The 20,981-nt window shown below is 38.8% G+C and overlaps 1 protein-coding gene across 12 annotated transcripts in view; it reads left to right on the top strand.

Annotated features, from left to right (window-relative positions):
- The first annotated feature begins 6,028 nt into the window (after window positions 1-6,028).
- The window catches only part of HERC1 (HECT and RLD domain containing E3 ubiquitin protein ligase family member 1), a 203,953-nt gene continuing 189,000 nt past the window's right edge, over window positions 6,029-20,981 (top strand). For 7 of the 12 annotated variants that reach the window (XM_043918891.1, XM_043918896.1, XM_043918893.1 and 4 more), the window contains exon 1: window positions 6,029-6,168. The gene's annotated coding sequence lies outside the window, so the exon portion shown is untranslated. Of the gene's footprint in view, window positions 6,169-6,223; window positions 6,322-19,672; window positions 19,800-20,981 lie in introns of those variants that run through there. The other 5 variants (XM_043918895.1, XM_043918887.1, XM_043918884.1 and 2 more) reach the window with 4 other exon arrangements.

The raw sequence follows: 20,981 nt of genomic DNA, 5'->3' as shown, positions 1-20,981 counted from the left end.
AGGACTAGATAAAATAGTGTTTGAAAGGTGCTTAGAACACTTAGATTCAATAAATGATGCTGGTGTTGGTTTAGTTCCTAAGTCGAGTCAGACTCTTGTGACCCCATGGACTATATATAGCCTGCCAGGCAACTCATCCATGAGAATTTCCCAGGCGAAAATACTGAAGTGGGTTGCCTTTTCCTTCTCCAGAGGATCTTCCCAACCCAGGGATCGAACCCACATCTCCTGCATTGGCACTTGGATTTTTTACCACTGAGCCACCAGGGCCTTCCCTCAATAGATGTTAGCTGTCCTTATACTATTATTTTCAGTGAAGAAATTCAGGCTCAGGTTGGTTAAGATATTCACCTAAAGTCACCCAGCTAAAAGGCTGAAGAACGATCCTAGATCTTGCTGTGCAATATACCAAGTCAATGTGAGAGACCCACTCTGTTTTACAACATCTTGATTGAAATAACAAAGCACTAATCAATTGCAACAAGTACCAAAGTTTCAACCCTGTTTTAGCCTAACAGTCCAGTGAATGTTCACCATAATTTTGGGCCAAAACAGTTCCTCCCTTCCTGATCTCCTGATCTGCTCCTTGTATAGATGCTAACTTCAGTCCTTCCAGCTCCCAGAGCACAGCCTTACAAGACTCAGCTGCTTTTCCACACACATCTCCCACTTCTCAAACCATTAGCGAATACTAAGATGTATATCTATGTTGTACCCTGCACTTCCTCTTGGCCCCCTGGGACTGTCCTAGGGAAGGGCACTGATCCTAGCCTGGCCAGTCAGCACGTTTTCCCTCTTAATTTCAAACTTGAATTAAGAATGATAGTCCCTTTCTAATGGTGGAAATAGTAAGATGGAAAACTTGGGGGTGCTGTATTTTCTGATATATGAAGAAAGTCAGTCTTGAAAGAAACTGAAGCCGGTGCAACAAGGGAAGCAAAGATGCAGCAAGGGAATTCTGATGGTGCTGAAGTTCTTGGTTCTACAAGTTCCTGAAGCCTCAGTTTACTGTCCCCCACCACCTGATTTTGACTGTTGACATTTTTTTGGATTCGTTAAGCTAATTCTTCTCCTTTTCTTTGCCAAGCAAGTTCAGGCAGCAAGTTTCTGTCACTTTCTTTTATGGTATTCAGAACTTTCTATTAATAACTTGTGTTACAATTATTCGTATATACTTCTGCTCTACTACTTTCTTTCTAGAACAAAGATATGCCTTGTTCATCTTATTCCCACTGTGCTACAATAGTGTCTGGTATGGGCAGAACTATATACATGTTCCCTTCTTCCCTTCTCAATGGAGTCACCCTTTTCCCCACTGTAGCTTCATTTTCTTTCCTCAGGATGAATGTTCCATTGCCTGCTGCTGAGTGAGAAAAACTGTGCCTCAGGCAGTTGTGTTTTGATGATACAACACTCACAAGCTGTTGTGAAAATAAGCTAATTTACCTAAAAATGGTAATTGAATTACAGCCTTAAGGAACTAATGAGGGCAGTGAATACTCCTGAGATAATGAGTGGTCCTGCTATAGGCGATATTTCACTTAGAATGTGAATTTCTAGTGGGAACTCTGTAAAGTTTGCATTCAATGACAAGGGAATCCATTTCCAAAAGAACTACTTGTCAAACTTGTGTTCCTATTTTTAGTATCCCTGCTTCCCTTGAAATTTCTTTGGCAGATCAATGATTCGTTAGGGAGAAAAGATGTACCGAGTGGGAGAAAATAGGTATGGAGTGTGTTCTCATATGTAGATGCACTTAACAAAAATTCTAGGCAACTTTTGTGACCTGGAAGTTGGTATTTTGAGAATACATTATTATCAGAATATGTAACTTTTTCTATTTAGCTATCAGCTCCAGGGTGAAGTTCTGTCTAAAAATCTCTTTTTTGAGACTATTTGTTTTCTGCACAATCTTTTAGCTTATATCATACTGCTTTTTATTGATGGCTGGTTTTGTTTGTTCCATGCAAGTCTTTGTCTTCCAGAATAATTTTAATTAGTCCTTGGGTTTGGTCAGTTTCCAATTTTACGAGTACCCAGAGAAAATTGCAATGGGTTATACTCTGTTTAAAGAATGATGTATTCCAGAGGACCTACTAAAATATCTATCATACATCTATAAATATCAAGTTACAATAAATATCTCACCCTTCCTTTGGATCCTGCTTCTCTTGTAGAGTGGTAAAGTAAATGAGTTTCAGAAGTTGGGTGTCTAACTTTACAATTTTGCTCATTCCACCAACAAAAATTACAGGGGAATGGAATCCACATTGTTGGTAATTTAGCCATCTTTTCATGGACATTTATCTCCATCTTCACTTTTCAGGACCCAAATGGCGTGGACCTGCTTCGTACGGCCTGTAGTTTCAGCATGAAGTCTTATACACAGCAGGCACCAATAAATGTGAGAAGTAATTGAATAATATATACACTCTCTTGGAACATGCTTAAGGATAGTGCTGATATCTATCTAAAAGTCTTTTTGTGAAAAAAAAAAGTGGGATATAAAGAAACATACAAATAAGGTATTGTTTTCACATTTTGGAAAAGCTTCTCTGATGGGCAGTATTACTTGGATCAGAAAGACTGGCTGAAGGAAACTCCTGGAGACCAAGTACTTGAAGCGGAATGTATTCTCCTTCCCTGGTGTTTAAACAGAAGCTGTAAGAACAAAATGTTTCTAATGAAGATACCACTGATTTTTCCCTCCATTAATTCCATCTTTCTTCAAAGCTAATGGGTATATACAATGACTCCACATCAAAGGCTCTTTTCTAATTGTTTAGGAGATGTGAGTTTTATTAGAACAAAGCAAAATTCACAACCCACAACAGAGCAATTTCTTGAAGTTATTTTGGAGTTGATTTATGAATCACTCTTTAGGAAATGGGCTGGATCCTCATGGGTGCTAGCCTTCTAAACCTTCTCCAAGAAGTGTTTCAGCCCTGTTCAGCCTTCCTCTCACTCAATTCCCTCCCCCCCCCCCCCCCCGTACCCTTGTCACTTCCAGTCTCCTCACACTGTATTATACTAATCAATTTTCTTCCCTTCCCCCTCATCATAAGCCATAAGCTCATTGAAGGTAGGTATTAAATCTTGCTCAACTTAATATATTCTGTGTCTTGCACAAGTGCCTGATTTATGATAGGCATTCAACAAAGATCTGTTAAATGAATGAATGAAAATAATGCATCATATCTGCAGAGTTTTAGGCTTACAAGTACTTTCCTGTGTTATTCAACTCCCATGATACCCCAAGGCAGGCAAGATATCCATTATTGGCCCCATTTACAGATGTCAGAGGAGATCCAGAAAGGCTGTGTAAAGTGAGGGCAGATAAGCTGCAATTTTAAGAGACACCAGGACTCATGATTATGGATTTCTGCTCTGGAGCCCAAAACAAACTTACCCCCTGAACCTTTTCAACTTTCTTCCTGTTTTGCCTCCACCCTTCACTCCTCTGTTGGTTCCTTTCACCTCTGACTTAGCCCCACTTTTTATTTCAGTTCAGTTCAGTCGCTCTGTCCTGTCCGACTCTTTGCGACCCCATGAACCATAGCACGCCAGGCCTCCCTGTCCATCACCAACTCCCAGAGTTTACCCAAACTCATGTCCATCGAGTCGGTGATGCCATCCAACCATCTCATCCTCTGTTGTCCCCTTCTCCTCCTGCCCTCAATCTTTCCCAACATCAGGGTCTTTTCAAATGAGTCAGCTCTTCGAATCATATTCCCCATACGCAGATGAAAGACGAAAAAAATGTATTTTTCTGTTGGTTTTCCACTTCCTCTATCTGGGACCTTCTGGTTGAGTTGTACGGTTGTGGAGTATCTGGTATGAGATGGGGATGATGTGTGTGTGAGAAAAGATGTAGCTGATTGTGGTGGTCAGAGTAGCTCCAAGATCAGGGCAGGAGCCTATAAAGATGAGGCCTTGGCTTTTAGTTCCCTTTATTTTCACCAGCTCCCCATGACCCCACCCCCTCATCTCCAACATTTTTCTCCAGGGGAAATTTGAATAAAATCAACTGGTAGAATTTGGAGTGTGATGCTCATTATGAGACTTCAGTAGATGTTTTTCTTTGTTGTTGTTTCTAAAAAATATTTATTTGACTGCACCGGGTCTTAGTTGTGACACATTGGATCTTTGATCTTCACTGTGGAATATGGCATCTTTTAGTTTTGGCATGAAAAGTTTTTAGTCTAGTTCCTTGACCAGGGATTGAACCCGGGCCCCCCGCCACTGGATCACCGGCGAAGTCCCCAGCAGATGTTGATTTGATTTGAGTATTAAAGAGTGGCCAGGAAAGCGGGGGAGTGATGAAGGTGAGGGTGAAAGGAATTCAGGGCTTACTTGCTGATATTATTTGTATTTCATAATTGTATGCAATTGGAGTCAATTGTATCCCTTTCTCTTTTCCACACTATCCTGAGGGGGGAAGCTACGGAGAGGGCAAAGGAGGGAATGTCTCAAGTGACCTTTAAAAAAAGTGGAGTTCCAGTGAAGTTTTACAAATCCAAGAAAAATGGACTGTCATGGGATGCTTCGAGTGGCAAACTGATGCCTACATCATCAACAAGCTAAAATGAGGCTGGCAAGGGAGCTTGTTAACCTTATTTCAGCTTTACACACAATACCCAGATCATAAAGCACTGGCAAAAATGACATCACTTCACAGATACCCACTCCCTCACATCTAGTTTACCAGAAATAGTCATACATTTCACAGGTAGAAACTTACAAAGTTACACACACAATAAGGCTTAGCCTTTAATGACTAATTAATGTGTCAAGAGACTTATATATATTTTATTCTTCACAGACTCCCTGTGATAATAAGAACTAACATTATGAGTTAACAGATAAAGGCCCTCTGAGGTTCAGAGAGGTCAAGCAACTTGTCCAAAGTCACACACCTGGTGAGTGGGACTCCAGAATTCTCTCTCACCTATGTCTGACAGTGAGATAAATTATATGATGGTCAGTCAAGTAACTCTTGGGCTAAACTGCTTCCTATATATCCATGGGGCAAGCACTCCCTTTTCTGCCTATACCACAATTTTTTTACATTAGTGACATCTACATGGCCTGTATGTTGCACATTCCTCATGTCTCCAGTTAGACTGTGAGGGCAAAGATCTGCTCCATGATCTCAATGACACATATTGGTGCTTGTTAGAAAATTTTCAATGAAGGATACCAGGATTAGGCTAAAAATGCAGTCTTGGAGTAAGAACAGGTACAGAAGGAAGAAGCGGCCAGGTATGGTCATTCGACAATCTAATGAGCACCTGGACCGGTGTTAGGTGCTGGGGGACACAGTGATGACTAAGCCAGTCACGGTCTCTTCACTCAGACTTCATTGTAGAGGTCAAAATCAAGGTCATAATTTACCCGTGTTGCTCAGGAGAAAAAAAAAAAATTGAGTCGTCGCAGGCCCCAGCGTCTGCGGGGTTTTGGCATTCCTGAAGCGCAAAGACACGAATAATAAGCTAGAACTCAGTCAAGTGAAACGCTTTCACGTGACTGAACCTGACCGGCCAGAAGTCTTGAGCTGGTTGTCGTGGGAGATAATGCACACTGAGCGCGTCGCGCGCGTCCGAGATAAAGGGGTGTGGCTGCCCAGCCCCTGCAGCCAGTTTTTCCCGGCGTCCCTCCATCCCGCAGCACCAGGTGGCGGGGCGGTGGGTCTTCCACGCCCACCACGAGGAAAAGGGGGCGCGCTGGCCGCCCCCCTACTCCTCACTGCCCCTTATGAAAGGCCCCTAACTGTGTTCAAAGGCGGAATCCGAGCAGTGCAGATTCCGCGAGGGCTGAAAGGTGAGGGCTGCGCTGCGGCGGGGTCTTCCCAGAAGCTCGGCTCCCCAACCCCATCTATTAAATCCCCCTCCCTTCTGCCGTCCTCCAGCAACCTCGCCCATGCGCTCCTCCCCCAGTCGCTCTCGCCTCCCGCGCTGGGCCTGGTGGGCGGGGCTAGGGCTCCAAACTGCGCGAGAGTTCCGCTCAAGTCCCGCGAGACTCGCCTGCCGCCGCTGCCGCCGCCTCTTACGTCTTTCCCTTTGACAAGTCGCCGCTGCTGCAGCAAAAATAAAGGACGCGGCCACCGCAGCCGCTGCCGCGGGTCGCCGGAGCCCTGTCCCAGCCCCGTCAGCTCTGGAGCCGCGTATGGTAACGCCTCCTCTCTGCCCTCCTGGCCGCCTGTGCGTGCGTACCGCCGGCCCGGCATGGCCGGCCGGAGCCGTTCGGGAGCCACCGCGGAGAGGGGCCGCAGGGGTCCCGGGTGGCCGGCAAGCGGAGGCCTGAGGAAACTCTCCTGGCGCGGTGCGGCTCCCTTGCCCCCTGAGGCCTCTTGCCGCCCAGGCGCCTGCAGAGCCGTGTTAGAAGCCGAGCTGCCGGCCCCAGAGGGCGGAGGGACCCGCCCCTCCAGAGGCTTGCTACCTGTCCCTCGGCCCTCGGTGGTCGCATCGCTGACCTTCTTCCCCACCCCTTTATCCGCTAACGAGAGCCCCGCCCCCGGCCAGGGCTTGGACTGGGGCGGGCGGTGGGGTGGGGTGGGGTGCAGTGGCGGCCTGACTCTTTTTCGGGATCCGAGGAGAGCCGCGACCCCGGTGCCCCACCGTTATCCTCTCCCTTTTGAGGGGTGGAGGTTGGGACGACGTGCCTTTCAACCCTTTTCTATGCCTTTTGGGTGGGGAAGGCTCATCATCTGGTAAACCTTTCTCCGAATCTTCCGCCTCATAATTTATAAAGCTTCTGCTACCGGGAGAGGAGAAGAGATGCATTGTTAAGTCCCTGGGGTGAGACGAGGAGGATGATGACAGGAGCTGTCTCAAAGAACATGGTGAAACCTTTTTTGTGATGGGTAGCAGGTTCATGGGAGACACGAGGAGGACCAGAGCTGATAACACCTCCCACCTCTCCCAGTAGGTTATGTAAAAGACATGCTATGCATCGTAGAGAGCTGTAAAACACAGGGACGGACTTTGCCTTAATTTAAAAACGATTTGTGCAATACTGTAGAAAATAAGGATACTCAGAATAATAGGGAATACCAAATCTGAGCAAACTAACCTATCCTTGTAATTCCATTTCCAGAGGTAGCATGTCAAGCTTAACATTTTGATTTGTTTCCTAACAGACACTTTAATTTTTTCAAATAGTGTTTGGTTCATCCTTGATTGGGACTTGCGAAACTGTTTTGTTTTATTTGAGTCACTTCTTAGGCTTGCTTGATTAAAACTGGCTACTTCTTCATTAGCACTGGCTGTACTCTATCATCACTATCTCTTTCATTGGGCCCTCTTCCAAAATGATTGTTTGCTAAATGCTCTTGAAAAATAAAACATTAAAAATTATCATCAACTTGGTCTAGTACATATGTGTTTTTACAATTCTGCCTGTGGTGACAGTGCTGTAAAGGTGTTTGTGAAAAGCAAATAAACTTAGATTATTCGTGGTGGGAAGAAACCTATTTACCATAAGATTTTATAAAATTGACTTCCAGTGGTTATTTTTAGACCAAAAGCATTAGGTGACATTGTTTGTTTCTTAGTGCTTTTGTGATTGGAATGGGATGGACATGTGCCTTTGACTATGTAGATTTTAGTTAGTGTTTATGGAAGCAGAATTGAGTGTCCTAGGTGTCTACGCATATATGTGTATGTATATACACACATGTGCATTAAGCACCTGTACACAGTTCATAAATCTTGGAAGTGAATTAAAATGTATTGTTATATTATTTGAGGAAAGAAAGCATTAGGTGGAGCAAAGAATAGTCTTTAATAATTTCCTCAAGTCGGGTGATGGTTGTATATGGCAGAATGAGACATCTAGGGATGTTGAAACTCTGGATGCTTTTAAAAGTAGGATAGATTGTCATCTTTTTGGGGTTGTCATTGGAATGGATTAAGTGACCTATTAAGGCCTCTTATAATTCTAAACTTTTTATGAATTTTGCTTTCCATAAGGTTCTTATCACTTTGCTTCTTAAATTTCTAGTCATGCTGTTTGCATGTGACACTTACCCATTCATTTGCTGGTCATGTATTCCATTCCCAATGCAGCCATCCTGGTGGTGTGTGGAGGAGAAAGCAAATGTGAACACGTCACTTAATCTCTTTGTTAATATTATATAAACATATGAAAATCTTATTTAATTGAAGCAATTTCAGAAGACTTGATTAGGCTGGTTTGGTTAGTAGAGGATGCAAATAATAAAATAGAATTCTAATGTCCCAAGCATTTTTTCCTAGAAAAAGACTAAATTACTCAATATTTGAAATTTTTAAAAAAAGACTACATACATTGAACAGCTGATTTTTTATTTTTTATTTATTTTTTAAAATACAGATTTTCAGAACTTAACAAAAATGATGACTTTGTGGTTTAGGGTGTGGAGAGAAGTTTGTATTAGGATAAAAGCAAATTAACTTGTGAAAAAAAGCTTGTATTTTGTGGTTGGACAACTGTGTAATAATAAGTAACAAACTTACTATAATCTATTGATAATTTTTTTGTAAATAAAACTTTGGCTTAACAGACGAATGTGTTATTATGGGTACACACAGCAGATTATCATGATACTAAAAATGTAAAAATTGTTCATTTTAAAAGGAGTTTGCAAAGCCAGTAAAGTTGCAACAGCAGCAGATTTTTTTGACTAGAAAATGTAGAAGGTGTAAAAAAACATAAAGTAGGTAATTTACTTTTTAGATGCTAGATCTGATTTTTATGATTTTAGTTTGTTCTGCTGTCACTTACTGAACCCTTTAAATTAATGGGAATGTTAAATTCCAGATGAGATCCCTGAGCAAGGAATTAAGAAAGTTGCATAAAATGATCAATTGATGGACTTTATTTATTTTTAGCTTTTGAGATTCCCAGGTGGCTCAGTGATAAAGAACCTGCCTGCCATTGCAGGAGACAAAGGAGACACTGGTTTGATCCCTGGGTCAGGAAGATGTGGAGGAGGAAATGGCACTCCAGTCCAGTATTCTTGCCTGGAAAATCCCATGGACAGAGGAGCCTAGTGGGCTACAGTCTGTGGGCTCTGTAGTCAGTGGGATTGCAAAGAGTCAGACATGACTGAACACACACACACACACACACATTTATTTTTAACTATTTTGAAATAATGTTAGACTTACAGAAATGTTGCAAAGATAGTACAAAAGGTTCCAGATTCCCTTCACATAGCATCCTTGACTGTTGAGGACTTACATAACAGTGATCAAACCCAGGAAATTCGCATTGGTGAAATATTATTAATTAAACTACAGACTTTATTTGAATGTCACCTGTTTTTTCCCCAGTGTATTTCCCCCCCCCTCTTCCAGGATCTAATCCAGGATCCCACATTTCATTTAGTTGTTACATCTTTCTTGTCTCCTCTCCTCCAATCTGTGACAGTTCCTCTGTTTTTCCTTTTCTTTCATGACCTTGACACTTGTGATGAGTACTGGTCCATTATTTTGTATAATTTTTCTCATTTTGGGTTTGTCATGTTTTTCATATGATGAGATTGGGGTTCTGTATGTTTGCAAGAAAACTACAGAGGGGATGTGTCTTCAGTGCATGATGTTAGAGGGTACATGGTGTTGATGTGTCTTATTGCTAGTGATATTTTAACCTTGATTGCTCAAGGTGAACTCTGCTGTATTCTCCACTATAAAATTACTTTTCTTCTTTTTGTAGTTGATACATAATCTTAGGGGAGATAGTTTGAGACTATGGTGATACACTGTTTCTCCTCAAATTTTCTCCCACTGATTTTAGCAGCCATTGGTATATATTGTCTGCAGCAGTTATTATTGTGATATTTTTTCCTGCTGGTGATTTTTTACTTCCCTCATTCCTGAAAGAGATGTTCCTTCCTCATTTGTTTGTTAAATTATCTATTTTGATGAATGTGACTTCATGGATATATATTCTAAAGATTCTCATCCAATAGTGTCATTATTTTGTTGCTCAGATTCTTCCAGTTTTGGCCATTAGGAACTCATTCCAGTTGGCCTCCACACTTGTTTTAGCACTTCCTTATACTCTGGCACCACAGGCTATAGTCTGTGCTAATCTTGTAATTTTCCTTGTATCTGTCCTGAAATCAACTCCTTTTTTTGGAGACCAGAATTTAAATCAAGACCTGAATGCTGCGTATGCTCACTAGGGTGTCATTGCTCCTAGGCCCTCAGAGGACAGAGCAAAGAAATATATGTATATACTAACCTGCTCACATATGCAAACAGATATACACATGTTTATCTCTATATTTGTCTTTCTCTATGTATTAAAACCATATTTGAGTTCATAGTTATATGTTCTATTCCAGTCCCAACACCACAAGGTTCATACCAACCTTTTCTTTTTTTTTTTTCTTTTTTTCCCCAACCTTTTCTTATTTGTAACTTTTTTTTCTAATGGTGAGAAACCTGGCTTCATTATCTGTAATACTGTATACCAATTTATTTGTTCAATTTTATAATGCACATCAAGTAGTGACCAATTGCTCACCCTTCTGAGGAACATTTGTCAATTAGAATGCACTATTTGTATACAAGTTTTTTCTTGTCTTTAACTTTCTAGTATCCAGTCAACATACTGTTTTTCAAAGTTACTTAGGTTAATTCTTTTCTTCCTCATTTCCTTTAGTGTGGTTATATTATTCATCTGTAATGCAGTTAGGTTCTTACTCTTTGTATTCTGTTTTGGGTTCTCCCAATTCTGATTGATTTTTATTTATTTTGGTATATGAGGCTTTACTATTACTAAAATATACTTAGAGAATTGTCACTTCTTATTCCTACTACCCTATTCCCATTCTCTTCCCCTCACCTTTTCCCTTGCCTGTTTTTCATGACTTTAGGTAACTAGTTTTTTTAGTTTCTGGTTTATCCTTCCATTATCTCTTTTGCACAAATGAACAGATTGTGTGTGTGTGTTTTACATTTCTTTTTCCCCTTGCGTGCAGGTTTTTGAATTGAGGTACAGTTCACACAACACAAAGCCTCCTTTTTTGAAGTGTACAAAATCATTGTTTTTCAGTCTATTCATAAGGCTTTGCAGCCATTACCACTACCTAGTTTAGAATATTTTCATTACCCTGAAACGAAACCCTGTATTCATTAGTAGTCACTTCCTGTTCCCCTTTCCCCAGCCACTAGTAACCACTCATCTACTTTCTGTTTGTATGAATTTGTCTATTCTGTACATTTCATGTAAATGTGGGATTATATAATTTGTGGACTTTTGTGCCTAGCTTCTTTCACTTAACGTAATCTTTTCTGGTTCATCTGTGTTGTAGGATGTGTCAGTACTTCATTCCTTTCTATGACTGAATAATATTCCATTATATGAATATACCATACTTTGCTCATCCATGCACACTTATTGGACATTTGATTTTCATTTTTTTTTTTTTTTAGCTATTATGAACATTCAGATACAAGTTTTTATGTGGACATGTTTTCAGTTCCTTTGGGTATATATTTGGGAGTGGAATTACTGGCTCATAAGATAACTTTCTGAGGAACTGCCAAACTGTTTTCCAGTTCCTTTCTTTTTTTTTCCTTCCTTCCTTTCTTATATGAAGAATGGCAGGGTATAGATATTCTGTGCACCTTTTTTCAGTGTGAGAGTGTGTCCTGGAAATCACTGCAACAGTTCATCCTTTTGAAGCAATCAGTCTTTTGATATTCTGCATTCTTATTTTTTTTTAATTAAAATTTTTAAAATTTATTTTTTGACTGCACTGTGTGGCTTATGGGATGTTAATTCCCTGAGCAGGGATTGAACCTGGGGCTCCAGCAGTGAGAGTGCTGAGGCGGAGTCCTAACCACTGGACCACCAGGGGATTTTCAGATATTTTCCGTTCTTTTTTTTTTTTTAATAGCTGTATGGTACTCTTCTGTGTAGATGTGTCCTCAGTTATTCAGTCATTCTTCTTTGAACATTTAGGTTGCTGCTTATATTTTGCATTTATAAACAATTTTGTAGTACATGACCTGTGTATGTGTATTTTTGTAGTATAAAAGATACATTAATATCTTCAGGGTAGATTTTTATAAATGGGATTGCTGGGTCAAAAGTTCTGTACATATGTAATTTTGCTAGATACTGCTAGATTTTTCTCCAGAAGGATTGTACTAATTTGTATTCCCATCAGTAATGTATGAGAGCACCTGTTTTCACCACAGCCTTAACCAACAGAATGTGTCACTGTGCTTTCTAATTTTTTTTTTTTTTTTGGGCCAGAGATGACTGATTTTGAAAAGTGCCCTGCAGTTATTTCAGTGACCTGAATCTGTTGTGAAAGGACACTTAATTGCCTCCCATTGGCAGATTCGTATAGCTTGAAAATGAAATATATTGTCCACTAATATTGTACTGATACATGTAGGTTATTTTGTGTAGGGGAAATTGACTAGAATGCAGTTTCCTGGTCTAGCTAGGATTGCTCATTTGAGACTTTTTGTATTTAATGGAGTTGCTGCATTGATTCATAATACCTTGTTCTGAAATACTTGTGGAGTTTAACAAAGGATAACTGAAATTGTGAGGAGAATTTTGTTACCTCTAGAGTGTGTATGAGATACTAATTATTGTTTCACACTGTCTGCTAGTTATTTTGAACAGGACATACAGGACCTGTTGACACCAAGGTTTGATAGTTATTTGACCAGTAATGGCTTTATCTGGAACCTGTTTTATTTCCATATGAAAGAAGGCCAGTCTTAAGGATGGTGAAATCTAGAGTTTGAAGTTCTGGGTTAGGATAATCCTGTCAGATTTTAGTGGTGCCAGTAACCAAGACAACGTCAAAAACATTCCCGTCTTACAAGCAAACTTGTTCTGCCCAGTGAGGCTGGGGATTTAGGTTCTTTCCCCAAAAAGGACATTGTTCCAGGTGCTTGGAGCAGATTAATGAAAAAAAGATTCTTGTACTAGAGGAGCTTACATTCTAGTGGTTTTTTGATGAACTCATGTTCTCAGGAAAATAGTGAGTTCTGATAGAATCAGTAGAGGTCTGGTGTAGTCTTAAAAAATACCTTTGGTGGTATAAAAACCTCAAATAACACTTTATTTTACTGATTACATAGAGAAGCCATGAAAAGTTTACCGCCGAATGGTAACTTATGTTCACCAATTTTTTTTCTCTCATTTTAAGTGATTTCTACTATTGCTACTACTACTAGTGTGTGTGGTAGTCACTCAGTCATGCCCAACTCTTTGCAATGCCATGGACTGTAGCCTGTCAGGCTCATCTGTCCATAGAATTCTCTAGCCAAGAATACTGGAGTGAGTTGCCATTTCCTTCTCCAGGGGATCTTCTTGACCCAGGGACTGAACGCTGGTCTCCTTCATTGCAGGCAGATTCTTTACCATCTGAGCCACCAAGGAAGCCCAACAGAATAATAATAGTAGAATAATAGTATACTATACTTTTTTCCTCAATTGTGGTTCCATGAGAGAACTAAACTTTAATGTTCTAGGACATTTGAGCATTAATTGTATGTGAAAAATTAACTTCTCACCAGTGCATCCAGAATGTCACTGGTTATATACTGTCCTTGGGAGAACTGAGAAAAGATTTACTCCAGTATTCATTTCAAGTTTTATGGTTCAAATGATGAACCTAGTTGAGGGAGGTCATGGTTGTTATGTAATAGTTAATTAGGTGTTTTTTTTCCCCTGACTTATTAGCAGAGTGTTGTTGGATAAATTTTAATTTCTTAGGCTGTTCCCTGATCTATAAAATGTTCAATAGTTGCTACCTCATAGGGCTCATGTGAAGCTCAATGTTTTGGCCACCCAATGAGAAGAGCCGACTCATTGGAAAAGATCCTGTTACTAGGAAAGGTTGAAGGTAAAAGGAGAAGGGGGTGGCAGATGGTTAGATAGCATCACTGACTCAATGGTTGAGAATTTGAGCAAACTCTGGGAGATAATGGAGGACAGAAGAGCCTGGCGTTCTGTAGTTCATTGGGTCACAGAGTTGAACACGACATAGTGACTGAACAACAGGGCTTGTGTAAAGATTAAATAAAATACTTTTTTCCATCTACATTTATCCATTTCTGTGACTTTAAAAACTAAGTGTTAATTGACTTCCACATTTATATCTTCAGCTCAGACCCCTCCCTTGAGGTACAGGGTCATAGTTCATCAGCTTATTCCATATCTCATTTGGCTGTCTAAAAGACTTCTCAAACATAGAAGTTGTGATTCCTGGCCTCACCATTTTCTTTGAATGTACCCTTAGTAAATTGGCAGGGCGCTCAGTCTTCAGTAGTTGCACATGGGCTCAGTAGATGTGGTTCCCGCCTTCTAGAGCACAGGCTTGATAGCTGTGGCACACAGGCTTTAGTTGCTCAAGCCTGACATGTGGGATCTTCCTGGATCAGGGATTGAACCCATGTCTCCCGCTTTGGCAAGTGGATTCTTTACTACTGCGCCACCAGGGAGGCCAACTTTTGCCATTTTTAAAGACCTTTCCTGTTAGTCACTCTACAGTAAAACTGTTCCTGGAAAGTTGTAAATGATAAAATTCAAATAAGCAAATTTGCTAACTGATAGTATTAGAAATCTAGGATAACTTAGGAATATTATATTATTTATGTGTTAATATATTTAAAAGCATGTGGAGGGCCAGTATCTTTTATATAAGGTATCACTGAACTTTCTTATACATCTGAACATTCAGTGATGTATACTTAAATTTTGTCAGTAGTATAGTCATAGTTTCTGACTTTTCAAAATTGCTTATTCTTCTGAAAAGAAGGAATGATGAAGAATGATGGAGAGATTTATATAATTTAGTGAAGGTGGTACGGCATAATGGACAGATGCACATATAAAGAATTAATGTTAGGTAACACTTATTGAGTATTTATTGTACACCAGGCACTAATTTAAGAACTTTGCTCTGTTGTATAAATCATATTAAATCTGGTTGAATTGTTTATTATTTAAACCAATTTAACTTGTTTATTTTGTAGATAGGAGATTGAAGCACACACAGAAAGGTGCTTGCCAAAGATCTTGTAGCTGGTAAATGGTGGCGCCTGGATCTGAATTCAGAAACAAAGGCAGATGTGGGTAGAAACTGTGCAGGGCAGGGCATGGAAACAGCCAGCCTCAGTGTGATGGTTTTATCTGATTTAAAATCCCATCCAAATAATGTCATTTGAGCAGGACTGTTTTACATAGGTGTTCAGAAGCTCATGTTGTCAAAGAGGCAGACTTTTAAGTGTTGTGTGTTGCTTTGACTTGTTAAAAAATAATTTTATTTTTTTATTTTGGCTTGCTGGGTCTGTTGCTGTGGGGCCTTTTTTCTAGTTGCAGTGAGCTGGGGCTACTCTCTAGTTGTGGTGCTTGGGCTTCTCTTCTCATGTGTGTGCTTAATTGCTCAGTCATGTCTGAATCTTGCGGCCCCATAGACTATAGCTTGCCAGGCTCCTCTGTCCATGGGATTCTCCAGGCAAGAATACTGGGGTGAGTTTCCATTTCCGACCCAGAAATTGAACTCCGGTCTCCTGCATTGCAGGCCAATTCTTTACCGACTGAGCTTTAAGGGAAGCTCTCTTCATAGGGTGTTTTTCTTGTGGAGCTTGACTCTAGGGCGCCCCGGCTTCAGTGGTTGCTGCTCCCAGGCTCTAGAGCACTGGCTCAGTAGTTGGGGTGCATGGACTTCATTGCTTCTTGGCATGTGGGATCTTTCTGGATCAGGGATTGAACCAGTGTCTTCTGTGTTGGCGGGCAAATTCTTTACCACTGAGCCACTAAGGATGCCCTGCTTTGACTTCTTAAAGAATGTTTCTATCAGTAGTTTTCTTGTACCAAAGAAGGTAATAGATGTTAGAAGAGAACAACAGTTGGAATAAGGATTGAACTTTGCTATTTTAAAAAGGTGAATGTTAGTGAATTTTTATACCCTGAAATAAGTTTTTCTTGGTAGACCTTGAAACAATCAAGTTTAGTCTGAAAACTGTCTGGAGTGCAGACAAGTAATAAAATAATAATGCCTTACATTTGTATATAGCTTTTCACTTTCCCAAGTAGTTTGGGAAACATCTCAATTTATCTTCGTAACACCTCTGTGGAAAAGGAAGGATAGATATTTTGCCATTTGATACGTTTCCACAGAGGAGAAAGGTGCTTACCTAAGGAACAAGCCCTTGAATAACAGCTAGTTGCTTGATCCTCGTTTATGAAGAGTCTATTCATAAAGGACATCGCCGTTGCTTTGCAAACTGCCAGAGTGTTGAGTGGTGGTCTTCTGCTTTGTATGGTGTTATGAACTTGATCTCTTACATTAGTGATTGAGAAGTTCTTCATCTGGAGGCAGAATATACTTGGCATGATGAATTTGGGCAAAGATGGCCTATTGTAATTGGTATGTTCTTAGTGTTTGTTATACTTAAAGCCTAGACATTTTTAAGAGATACAGCTTAGATTAAAAATATAATTGTAGTAGCAACACAGTTGTAATCTTTTTTAAACTGATATTTTTCGTTAAGATCTTTTCCAGTTAGGCTATAGTAATATTGATGCTGTTTTGTTTATATTGTAGATTAGCATAGGGGTAGGGCACTTTGCTTCTTTGAAATCTAAAAGGGAATTGTGATAGCTTCTGAAAAGACTCATGTAATGTGTGACAGTAGGGAAATGCTGGTAAAAATTTAGTATGTCACCTGTTCCTCCTGTTCATTTTGAAGCTATTCTGAATTGCACTGATTAAATTGGTCTGAGATATTAAGAGGAAATTTTCAAAACTCTTAAAGATATGCTGTATAAGGGAGTAAAATCAGGTGCAGATTTACAGAATCACTTCACTTTAATGATGATTCATAAAAATGTGACATTGGTTTTCAGAAATCTATATGATTGCTGAATGTTTTGTGTTTTTAAGTTGCATCTTTCAGTTCTCAGTGTTATTCTCCTTTTCCATGGTTCTCTCTTGTAATTGCCTCCTTATTACCACCCCCTCCCTCTTGGTCTGCCATCTGTTGGCTTGGCTCTTTATTTCAGTATAGGAAGGCAGGAAAGAGTTCTTGTACACAAGATAAAACTAGTCTTGTTTGGAGCTTGGTGAGCTGGAGCATTTATACAATATGTCTTCTGATGATACCGTGAGCTCTCGGGAATAGTAGCAATGACTCTGCAATACTGTCTACAACTTAAATAAAAATTTTAAAAAATCATAATTAGACTATTATTTTCATGAAAAGCCATAAACTGGCTAGATATTATTAACAGGCTTGTAAATAAGAATTAATTACATAGGAGAGTTTAGCATATTGAGTGTTAGTGAAATTCTTGTCAAATGATTTCATACTTTATAAACATGATTTGTTCATGGTAAACTTAAATTCACTTATGCATGACTGTGCTTTAATCTTTTATGGGAATACATAGAGGCTATTTGCAGTCCTAGATAGATAATTCAATTCCAAGACAGTGTTTATTTTAAAAAATATTTTTATTACAAAGTCTTTTAAACATATACTAAAAGTAGAAAGAAAAGTATAAAGAGCTCCCTTGTACTTATCATTGAACCTTCATGAATTATTATAGACAATCTTATTTTCTTTATATTTCTGTCTACCACTGCACACTCCCAGTTCTGGACTTTTTTGAACCATATCCTGGACATATTTAATTTGTAAATTTTCGATATTTCAATATGACCTCTAAAAGATCGTCATTTTCTCTTTTTATTAAGTAAGCATAATGCCATTATCTTAAAAATTTTATAACAAGGTGTAAATATCACCAACATGTAGTCAGGTTTCGTATTTTTCTGATTGTTTTATATACATACACAGTTTGCTTGAAGTGGATTCCAAATAAGGTCTATACTTTACAATTATCTTGTATATTAAATCACTTTTAATCTTTAGACTCTCCTTCCTTTTTTTTTTTTTTCTTTTTGTTAATTTAAAAAACCACGTTTTTGAGAAATTTCCCATAGTTTCATTTTGCTGATTGCATCTATGTACTGTAAAAGTCATTTAACACATTCTGTCCCCTGAATTTCTTGTAGTAAATTGATATATTTGTCAGATTTTTTTTTTTTCTTTTCGTAGGTATACTTCATAGGAGTAATTTGTGTTTCCATCAGGTCTTGTTCTCTTTTTGTGATATTGGCAGTTATTGATGATGATTCATCAGGGATTGCAAAATAGTGAAATTCTGTTGTTCATGTATTAGATGTTTTGGTTTTTTTTTTTAAGATGCTGTTTTTTAGGATAGTCCTTCAACAGTGTAAATTGTACATTTTGGGCCTTGTATTTTTATCTGAATGGGTTCTGGGATGATTTGACAAGGTTCTCTACTGAATTCTTTTAAAAAGGAAAGAGTGCAGATCTTTATTATTGAAAATCCAGAAAACACTTGGGAACCTTGAATAACTAGAGTTTTACATTTGGCCAATAAATAGCTGAACACCCCATCATGAGATAACAGCTTGTCTCGTAGCATGTGTAGCTGGTCACTGGGGTTTGTTCTTTTGCAGTCAATGTTCATTTTCAGACATTTCAAAAGTAATTTGTTCAAAGCAGCAGTTATTAGTTTTTTGAGTCTGATTTCTTGGCATGAATTTGAGAATAGGCTTTGGTGTGAATCAGATTTAAGAAATTTTGAGTTAATGTAATATAGCATATTTTGTATTAAAAGTTGTCAAAGAACTAGAGCAGCAGTACTTCCCAGTGTAGATCCTTGACACAAAGGTTTTGAGGTCAAGTAAACTGATACACTATGTGTACTTTTTTCTCTCTTGATACATAATATAGTACATGTTAACATGTAAAAGGTTCCTTCCTACAGTAAGGAACCTGTTTAATATTAGCTCAACATTTTCCAAATTTATTTGATAACTGAGGCTTCCCTCTGTTCCCCCATAGCATCTTTTTTTTTTTTTTTTTTCCCCCATAGCATCTAGAAGAACTAGTGCAACAAATTTTCCAAAGGAAACAGATTTTGGGAAATATTGGATTGGAGGGTTTGAACAGAGAATAAAGAAAAATGTCTAATGATGATGAGTGTATGTTACTTCACTATAGTGATGTGGGGAAGTTTTTGATAGACAAATAATAAGACGGAAGGTATATATGTATATGTGTGGGTGATTCATGTTGATATATGGCAGAAACAATACTATAAAGCAATTATCCTCCAATTAAAAATAAATAAATAACAATCTAAAAAGTAAGACTTTTTTTTCCAATGAGAATAAAAGAAAGAGGCAAATGTTGGTTGGTTGTTTTATCTTAGCCTGTAAGCATTATACTTTTGGAGAAACCATGTTAGGAAAGAACTTCAGTCATATATAACATTACATGCTAGGCACTCTTTTCAGTCCTTTATATATAATTTGTAATTTGTTAATCTTTACAACAAACTTATCCAGTAGGTGCACTGTTGTTATCCCAGTTTTACAGATAAGGAAATTGAGGCACAGAGAGATTAAGCAAGTAGTTCAAGGTTACACTGCAGAGTTGTTGATACAGCAGAACCAGAATCTAAACCTAGGCACCTGGCTCCGGAGTCCTTGTGCAAAGCCACTGCTCTGCACTGCAAGATGTGGCAGATGGAGATCATGAAATACAAATTAGATTAAGAGGGGATATAAACTCTGCTTGGAAGGACCATACATATTTTCTTTAACTTTCAGGCAATCAGGGTCTGAGAGAAGAATGTGGAGAGCTGACTGTGTCCCAAGTGAAGATAGAAAACATGGAAACCTGGAAACTGTTATCCATAAAAAAGGTACACCTTTCAAAGATATAGATTAGATGGAGGTAAGTAGAATGCTGAGTTAAGAGGACACTGTTATACCAGAATTTCAGATGTAGAAGGGAATTGGAGCTTACTTTATAAGACCCCTTCATTTTACATATGAGATCTGAGGTTCCATAGTTTGTTCATGTGCTTGTAGTTGTAATCATAGCTCACATAAGTGTACTTCATTTTGCATTTGTACTTCATTCTACTTTCATGTAGACTCTTGTTTGATCCTCTAAACAATCCTGAAAGGCAGGTAGGTCCTATATTTTCTACAACAAAGCTGGGTTTTGAATTTTTTTTTTTTTTTGGTGGGGGTGCATACCATGTGGCATGCAGAACTTCCTTGATCAGGGGTCAAACCTGTGCCTCTTGCATTGGAAGCACAGAATCTTAACAGCTAGACCACCAGGGGAGTCCAAATCTGGTTCTTGAATTTAAATATGGTACATCCTAAAGGCTAAAATTTCGTATACTAAATCACATTGCCTTGGTCCTTAATGAATAACATGTAAGAGTAGTGTACGCTTTTGGAATGAGATCACTTGGGTCAGAAGGAAAAACTGCATTTTGACAAATGGAAGTGACTCCCTCCTAAGTGTAAAAGATAGTATGTGCTAATTGGAAACAGTAATTTTTAGATGGTTTAGAGGACTATAAAGAAAAAAGTAAAAACTACCTCATTACACAGAGTAACTACTGTTAAATTCTAATGTGTAGTTCTTGAGATTTTTTTCTAGATTTTTATATACTCAGAGAATTGTTTAAAAATTTTATATATATATATATATATATATATATATATAGAGAGAGAGAGAGAGAGGGAGAGAGAGCAAGCTTCATAACCTAACATGTTGTGTTCTTAAAAGAGAATATTCATAGGCATTTGGTCTTTTGCCTCTAGCATAGTAAAAAAGGTACATGCAGGGACAATAGGCATAAAATGATAGCATCCTGGGCCAACTGAGATGTTCAGTCCCTTCCCCAGTACACACAGTTTTAATAGCTGACCTGTTAGTAACAGGGTGAATAGATTAAAAAACCTGTTTGGGGTTAGATTAACTTAAGGAGGCAGTGAGTATGGTAGTCACCCCTTATCCATGGTTTCACTTTCTGTAGTTTCAGTTAACCACTGTCAACCATGGTCTGAAAATATTAAATGGAAAATTCCAGAAATAATTCATAATTTTTAAATTGCT

Source organism: Cervus elaphus, chromosome 12 (assembly GCF_910594005.1).
Source record: "Cervus elaphus chromosome 12, mCerEla1.1, whole genome shotgun sequence".
NCBI lineage: Eukaryota > Metazoa > Chordata > Mammalia > Artiodactyla > Cervidae > Cervus > Cervus elaphus.
Note: the sequence above shows the minus strand (reverse complement) of the source record. Positions and strands in the feature narration are given on the sequence as shown.